Genomic DNA, 9,517 nt, shown 5'->3' with positions numbered 1-9,517 from the left:
CAAATACACTGACCACAAACAGATTCAATGTTACTGTCTATGGTGAGTCACTACTACTGAGTTATTTGTGCTGCAAGATGCATGAAAAAGAATTTGATCACTTTTCTCTTCTATTCTATTCTATTCTATTCTATTCTATTCTATTCTATTCTACTCTATTCTATCCTTTTCTTTTCCTTTCATTTCCTTTATTTTCTTTTCTTTTCTTAAAGATCTTTAAAAACTTTCACTCAGATAGCATAAAATGACAAAAGTGTTTAGAGGAAAGGCAAAATATTTTTGACATCACGTCATCTTGAGAGTCAGATAAAGTATTTGTTCCTCTTCCTGTATTGTTTCATAGCCGTCGTTCAGCTGTGTGTGTCTTGTAGAGGTGTGTACAGTGACTCTGTGAGTAATGAATCACACATCACTGAAGATGCTGCAGGTTTATATCTGACCTCTACAGGACCAAACATTTTACACAGAGTTACTTTCACAATTTTAACATGTTAAAGAAACTAAAGTTAATCACAGAAATTAATAATTAAAGTATAAAACAAACAGCAGCAGCATTAGTTTCTGTTGTGATGTGATTATCATCTGAAGTAACAGTGTTTTTATTATCCTCCCTGACGATGTAATGTTATTAAATATGAATCTGTTGTAAATCTTGATTAAAAAAAAAGATGAATTTAGCATTAAACACTGACTGATGAAACAGACAATTAATTACTGTTACATTTATTTTATTCTCTGATGTTTTCAGCTCGTCTGTCTGTTCCTGTCATCAGCAGAAACTCTTCACAATGCTCTTCATCCTCCTCATCCTCAGAGCAGAATTGTTCATTGGTGTGTTCAGTGGTGAATGTGGGTCATGTGACTCTCTCCTGGTACAAAGGAAACAGTTTATTGTCCAGCATCAGTGTGTCTGATCTCAGCATCAGTCTCTCTCTACCTCTGGAGGTGGAATATCAGGATAAAAACAGCTACAGCTGTGTGCTCAACAATCCCATCAGCAACCAGACTCAACATCTGGACATCACTCAGCTCTGTCACACATGTTCAGGTACAGCAGAGCTGAAGTCTGTCTTTTGTTGTAGATCAGTCTGACATATTCATTCACACTAATGACTGTCTGTGTTTGGCTGTGACAGCATCACACTCAGGATCTCTGCTAATACTGCTGATCTCTGCTGCTGGATCTCTGGTGATTGTAGTTGTGATTGTGTTGTTTTGTATCTGGAGGAAACACAGAAATGCAGGTCAAGTGAATCTACAGCTCACACATCTGTAAAAATAATAGTGAATCACCAATATTCTTCATGTTTTGACTGAACGTGTCTGTCATTACAGTTCATGAAGACGAGACTCCAGCTGCTGCATTACTCTACAAACACATGGGACTAATGAGAGTAAGAGTCTTACATTTATAACCATTCAAAAATGTTATATATCATATAACAATAGTATATGTGACCCTGGAGCACAGAAGCAGTCTTGAGTCTCTGGGGTATATTTGTAGCAATAGCCAAAAAACCATTATATGGGTCAAAATTATAATTTTTTTTCTTTTATACCAAAAATCATTAAGATATTAAGTAAAGATCACGTTCCTTGAACATATTCAGAAAATGTCCTACTGGAAATATATAAAAACTTCATTTTTGATTAGCATTGTGATTTCTTTGCACCCTCAGATTCCAGTTTTTCCAATAGTTGTATAATATTACAGTTATCATCTTTTGATTCCTTAACCGCTACAATCCAATAATTCACAGATATATTTTCTTAATTTGTTAGTAACATTTTAGAAGAACTCTGTGGAAGAAACAAAATGTAAAGTGTTGTTTAAAGTAGTGTAGTGTTCTGTGTCTAAAGAATTTAAGACCAGATCTTGCCAATCCTCCTCACAAAGATCATTTTAGATACATTTTGTGACTGATGCTTTATGTAGGTCTATTAATTTCATAAAAACTAATTATACAACAATCACAAACATGACTTTTCTGAATAAAATAACTTTAGTTATGTATTGGAGGAAGTATGATGAGGAAACACAGTGCCTTCAATAAGCTACATTTAAGTAGAATAATAAAAATGAAATTTAAAATATACAGTAACAGTAGTTTTGGGGGCTATATACGTCGTAGTTTTACTGTGTGTTTATTTTTCAATAGGAACAAAAAATTAAGATTGAAATGACCTTGAATATTGATTAGCTAGGCTACTAGCCCCACTCACTTTTGCCCAGGCATGTGACCAAACATATAATTCTGCCTACGCCTCTGATTCATACTGTAAAGAACATACTCAATTTTAGTTTTTTCTTTTTTGCAGTGATTAAGTAATAACTTATTCAGAAAGTAACAACTCAAGAAAGTCACCGATTTTTACACATTACACACAAACAGTGGTGGACGAAGTACACAAATCAAGTACTTGAGTAAAAGTACAGATCCGAATAATAAAATATTACTCCAGTAAAAGTAAAAGTACTCCTTTTTCAATTTTACTCAAGTGAAAGTACAAAAGTACTCAATTTTGTATGTACTTAAGTAAAAAAGTACTGAAAGATAGATGTTTGCAATTTTATATAGGCTAATATAATTTTATATTAGCACTTTTTTTTTTTTTATAATCCTACTGCTCAAAATACCTTTTTCCAAAATAACCACTATATGGAGTCTAGATATATTTTTGTTGTTGATATGGACTACGCTTACGAGAGTAATGTTCACTGTGAAGCTTACACTGTGATGTACCTGAGAGAAAACAGAGATGATAATCTGATCTTCACCAGTAAGAAAAAAGTATTTTAAAGTTTGTGGTTTTACAGAACACCACAGTTATATATGACAAGATAATAAGGCCTGCAGTTAGGAAGAACATCTTAAGGAAAATATAATTATATTTTCTTAATGATTTTTTTCCTTCTCAAACCTTGTCTGCGGTGTAAAAACACCCCTGGCCAAACGGGGTGCATCTCTTCCCCTCTTTGATAATTACTGTAGTTACCATGTTCTGAACATCACATCCTTTCTTTTCTCCCCAGATGTAATCTATATATCTATATATCTATATCTATCTATCTATATATCTATATCTATATCTATATATATATATATATATATATAACCACATATATATATCTATATATATATATAGGTGGTTGAATAAAAATATTTGGACATTATTTATAAAAATTACCTCAAGTTAGCACCAGCAAGCCTGCTAGACATTTAGCATCAGCTACAATATTTACTTATTTTCAGTACCGTTCTGAATAAACATTCATGTCTGTCTCACGTTACTCGTCTAAAAAAAAAGCCTCAAGACAAAAAATTCATTTATCACCAATTAACTGTTTGACAAACACTTCCTGCTTCGAGATCTGAATTAAAAAAAAAAAAAAAAAAAAATCAAACATGCTCCGAAGTCCCAATCTGAATCAACCGAGTCGCCAACAGGCTCCGAAGTGCCGATCTGAACCAACCGAGTCGCGAACAGGCTCCGAAGTCCTGATCTGAATCAACCGAGTCGCGAACAGGCTCCGAAGTGCCGATCTGAATCAACCGAGTCGCGAACATGCTCCGAAGTCCCGATCTGAATCAACCGAGTCGCGAACAGGCTCCGAAGTGCCGATCTGAATCAACCGAGTCGCGAACATGCTCCGAAGTCCCGATCTGAATCAACCGAGTCGCGAACAGGCTCCGAAGTGCCGATCTGAATCAACCGAGTCGCGAACATGCTCCGAAGTGCCGATCTGAATCAACGGAGTCGCGAACATGCTCCGAAGTCCAGAAGTCCCGATCTGAATCAACCGAGTCGCGAACATGCTCCGAAGTGCCGATCTGAATCAACGGAGTCGCGAACAGGCTCCGAAGTCCAGAAGTCCCGATCTGAATCAACAGAGTCGCGAACAGGCTCCGAATCGCCGATCTGAAAACTTCGACCAAAGAATGTAAAAAATAATTCTATTTCTCTAATAACTCTAACTCTACAACTCTATAAAAGACTCAGATCACGTATCTAAAAATAAATCGCTATAGTAAAAGAGAAATAATAAGAGGAGTGAAGTTTCCTACCGCTCTGCTGTGTTTGGTCCTCAAGCGCATCTGACGCTCCGCAGCGCGTCTCCGCCCCTCACACGCGCGTTTACAGCGCTAAATTAATCATCTTTGCTAATTATTATACATTTACTTCATTGTCAGCTTCAGGTACTTAATTTATTATTGTTCAATGAACTGTTTGAAACAAAAAAAGGTTGTATTTCAGTAATAATTCTAAATTATCAAAATAAAATATATAAAATAAATAATAAAAAATATGATTTTCAGTTACAATAGTTAATCCTAAATTCCGACATTAATAACTTACTTTTAGCAACATCAGACGCACGCGCTCACAAGATCTCACGGTTCTTACTTCTGGAGACTCACACTAAACGGTTCATTTGAATCAGTGAGTGGTCGACTCCAGAACAGCTGCAATCGGATCATTTTAATTCGTAAATGAATCGTTTGGTGCGATTCGCGATCCGATTTAAAGGTTTATTTTGAAAAGACTCAGTTCGTTCATGATGAATCAGACACCGCTTCTGCGTGTCGGAGCACGTGATATATTATAGGGAGTAACGATATGTTTTATGAAATGTAGTGAAGTTAAAAGTACGATCTTATGCTTTGGAATGTAGTGAAGTAAAAGTAAAAGTTACTCAAAATAAAACTACTTCAGTAAAGTACAGATACTTGAAAAATGTACTTAAGTACAGTAACGAAGTAAAGCTACTCCGTTACTGTCCACCACTGCACACAAACACAAAACACCCATTCAGTGCAATATTAATTTGTTTATTTAATATGAATAATCTTATCCATTTGTGTTTGTCTTACAGGAATCAGACGTGACGGAGGTGATTTACACGTGTTTCATTACAGAACACTGTAACTGATTCGGTTTCCTCACAAATCATGTAGCCTATTGATCGCAAGAAATGCATCTGGCTTTTGCACTCGTACTAGAAATAAAAAAAATATAAAATTCTAACCATTTTTACACTTACTGGTAAAATGTGATGAGGATTCTGCTATTATAAGTATAAGTATACTGTATAACTTAAAACATTGATTTGAGCTTCTGCACTGCTCAGTTTCTCCAGAAGAAAAGACCAAAAACCACTTACATGATTCAGCTTGAGTTTCAAAAGATATATTTTACTCAGATTCACTAAGAGAAACATTTCTCTCACATTTATAATCACATTTGCATTTACAGGTTTCTCTGTTTTCTCTGTAACACATTCAACTTCCAAAAGTGCATTCATCTTTGCCATGTTACATTCATTTAGTTGACCAGTGCTGTGTGCTGTATTAACAAAAACATAAATGGCATTAATAAAAACACTAACAATGACACGTGAATGCGAGTGCATGGAATGGTGCACTGTGATTGGTTGTAACTGTTTACAGTCTGTGGAATGGTGCACTGTGATTGGTTGTTACCGTTTACAGTCTGTTGAATGGTGCGCTGTGATTGGTTGAGTGGATATATCACATTCTGCAAAAAAGGGAGACTGCCGTTTGTCACGGTTTAGAAAATAAGGCAGTAAACATGACTTAATAACTCTGCAAATATCACATTTTACATTAAAATTAAAATGACTTGTCAATACCGACCAGATACAATACTGATTTTGCTGGATTTTTTTTTTTAATGGTGTTTATCGCATTTTGGAACCAAACTCTTAATTTGAATCCTGCTGTAAAGTTTTGCTTACAACAAATGCATGTCATAAGGCTGCAGTTTCATACACATATCTACTTTATACATTTGACATGACACTTTCCAAAAAGACTTCCATTCTGTTCAAGTTATGCATTTTATCTGTTCATGCATTCCTTGAGGATCGAACCCATGACCTTGGTGTTGCTAGAAGCATATGCTGTTTGAGCGAGCATAACGAGATTACCCTGACATTTCTTCATTGGATTGTTCCAAAGAGCAATTATTTCAATTGTTATCATTGAACTCTCTCGTTTGTGTTTTCTTTTTCAAATTCAAACTATAAATCACTTGGTAATCTTAGTTTTTTTTTTTTATACATCCATAACTGAGTACACAATGTCCAGAAAAAAAATTGATATACTCTACCATTACGAAACTTGGTGTCTTTTTCCGGTTTTTGACGGAAGTCTCTTATGCTCACAAAGGCTGTATTTATTGATCAATCCTGTTAAATACGGTAATAATTTTACAATATTAAAATGTAAAGTCATTTTTATCTTTAATTGTTTCAGTGCAGTTGTGCTGAATGATGATTTTTGTGGAAACTGATGCTTTCTTTAAATGGAAAGTTGAAAAATACAGTATTTAAATGGAAATCTTTTGTAAAACTAGAAGTGCATAAGTGTATGGCTATATTAAAATGACTGGCCCAAACTTTTGAACAATACTGCAACATATACAGTATTTATATTTGATTTGTGCCTTCATGTAACTAAATGCAAATTTTTGGTTACCTGAATTTTTTTTTTTTTTAACAGTGCTGTATTGGCAAGAAAAAAAAAAAAAAAAAAAACACTTTGGCTCTTTGTTATATGATATGAAGCAGATGTTGCTCATGAATTCCCCTTTTAAGGTCAATTATTAGATTTATGATGCAGACTGAATCATTTAAAACCAACTGGAGCATTTTAACTGACATTTGTAAGTTAAATATTTTGAAAAAGGGAACTTGAGTTCTTGTACAGTAATCCAAGTAGAGTTTAAAGTAGAGTTACTACTACACCTGTGTGACTAAATATCTCTGAGTTTTGTTACCATTCTGTGCTCATCTGCTATTTCCACAACTTAATTGAGACACCCTTTCAAACCCAATGATGTTTTCTTTCACGTGTCATTACGTTTATGTTAGCTCTCGTGTTGAGCCGTTTCATCCGCAATCATTAAAGTATTAAATTTCTACAATAACTCATTTGGTGCACATCATTAGGTTTGTTCAAGAGGTTTTCTTATGAGAGGGTCTGGATTACTTACTATTGGAGAAAGCATAATGGCTAACTTGTATCATGTGTGCCTAAACCAATCACATTAAAGCCTTGATGTAATTTAATTTGTCCGATTTGTTCAACTCTAAATTGCTGTGTATGGATACCATAGGAATAAATGAGAAATGCGTATCATTTCCCACCTGTCGCAAAAAGTGATTTTTTTTCATGGTAAACTCAAAAAAATACTTGATTCCAAAAGTTACAATGGCCCCTTGGTCTACTTTCCCACGTACTGGCAAACCGGAAGTGTTATTGTACCCTTTGAAAACTTTAACCAGATCTAGGCTCAACGGTTTTTGACTACGCCACCTGGTGCCTCTCACACCAAGATATATTTTGCTTATTAACTGCTGAACACCTAACCAAAGGCAAGCAGGTTCATAGAAATACACCAAAAGATGAACTCAACAGAGATGTGCTTTCAGTAAAAAGATGAGACACTATTAGTAAATGGTACAATTAAAAGAGCCACACAGTCATGGTAGAGGCACAGTAGTTGCAACCAAAAGACTTGGCTGACAGAGGATGACCAGGACTGGTATTGGCTGCTACCAGGAATACTATAATTAGCAGTGTAACAGGGACATATTAATTCACTGTTGGGATAGGTTACCTGCCGTGGTCTAAACTCCGGTGCCTACAGTCAAAAGCATACACACACCACGCACACATAGGCACAACCACTGCAAACAAGTGATTCAATCAATATTGTGAGGAGCAGTTTACCACTACAATACGAGGTGCAGTGCATGAAGATGGACCCAGGAACCTCTCCTATGAGCAGCTGCTTTAATACTCTGAAAAAAGATGGAAGGCAAAGAGGTCGTTATCACTAGCAAGATGTATGAACTAGACAGGATCTTAAGACTATATATACTACTGGTACAGCCAATACCACAACAATCTGACAGGGGCACTAGACAATGGCCACAACAAAATAACTAAAAAGAAAAGAAAATATAAAAGGCACAGCTATCAATACAGTTAATTTAGGCAAGGCAAAGCAGCAGGAGCAATCTGCCTCCATGTAACATACGAGATGACCAGTGGAAAAGGAGCCCTTGTGCCAGAGTTACAGACAGTAGATTTAATACATTTCTATCAAGGGTTAACAATTGACACAGCCATGCATTATCAGGACAACATAAACTCATTTTACACGTGTTCAAATCAAGCATACTGGCTAACACACTGGTTCTACCCATAACAAACCTTTACCTTTTAGATGCTGTGGCTTAATGGTGGTACAGCTACCCGGCAGGTGCCTTGCCCAAGACCGGTGTGCAAATATCCAACAAGGACACCCACATAATAAACCAATAAAATGCACACAAATACCTTCAGTAGTACACCGCACGACTACCCAGAAAGCATCTGGCAATCGGTCCAACACCTATTTTCCAATGACCCAGTATTAAACTAACAATACTAAATGCTTAGCCTGCTACATTGTATAGATAAAAAAAAAAAAAAAAACTAACAATGAACGGACGCAAAAGTACTTGGACCCTGCTTCTAAATTTAGGGTTAGCTAAAGTTGTGATAAAACAACAGTCCAGCAGTGTAGATATTGACCAGTGCTCAGTCCAAACCAATATTTCTTCCAAACCAATTTCTCTCAATTCTCTGTATAGCTCTTGTCTTTGTTGGTCATACTTTCTACACGAAAGCACCACATGTTCCACTGTCTCAGATTCCAAACATGAACACAAGCCACTCTGACGTTTTCCTAAAATAAATAAAGTGCTTTTCAAAAATGTGTGCCCAATCCTCATTCTAGAAATAATAACTTGTTCCTTACGACTAATCCCCCCTTTATTGTAAATATTAACCGAGTCAGTTACTATACTCGAAAATGATAATAAGTGTCTCCCTTTGATTTCCTGCTCCCAAAACTGTTGCCATTTTAACATTGTTTCCTGCCACACTATACTTTTACCCTCTGCCTTAGATAGATTTATGTTTACATCTATAGTCTCCTTTTGAGCTGCTTCCTTGGCCAATTTATCATCCTTTTCATTTAATTCAATACCTACATGGGCTGGAACCCACACAAATGATATCTCTACCCCTCTACTTTTCACGTCTCTAATTGCCAAAGGAATATCATACACACGATCTTGACTCTATGAAAACCCTTTCCCTATACTATTTATAGCTGACACATTACATATTAACACTTTATGGTTCCTAATCTGCTCAGTCCATTTTACCGCCATCAGGATTGCATATAATTCCACTGTGAACACACTTAAGAAATTTGATGTTCAAACACATCTTGACTCTTGAACAGGAAATTAAACTAATGAAACAGAACGCACAAACCTCCAGAAACACATTGGCTGTTTCTCAATATGCATTCTTGTCTATACTTGTGTTCTTGTGAAACATCATCATTGTCATCGTCGTTGCCCAAGAACTGTAACCACAATTTCTGTATTTCATTTCTGAGATAAAAAAAAAAAAAAAAACTAACAATGAACGGA

General features: G+C 35.7%; 1 long non-coding RNA gene across 1 annotated transcript; it reads left to right on the top strand.

Moving 5' to 3' along the window:
* The first annotated feature begins 1,161 nt into the window (after positions 1 to 1,161).
* On the top strand, positions 1,162 to 5,154 carry LOC113099079 (uncharacterized). The gene is made up of 3 exons (XR_003289287.1): positions 1,162 to 1,244; positions 1,336 to 1,394; positions 4,877 to 5,154. It is a non-coding gene; the product is annotated as an uncharacterized LOC113099079 (long non-coding RNA).
* Positions 5,155 to 9,517: the final 4,363 nt, after the last annotated feature.

Source organism: Carassius auratus, unplaced genomic scaffold, assembly GCF_003368295.1.
Source record: "Carassius auratus strain Wakin unplaced genomic scaffold, ASM336829v1 scaf_tig00216860, whole genome shotgun sequence".
NCBI lineage: Eukaryota > Metazoa > Chordata > Actinopteri > Cypriniformes > Cyprinidae > Carassius > Carassius auratus.
This window is presented reverse-complemented; position numbering and strand designations above follow the sequence as displayed.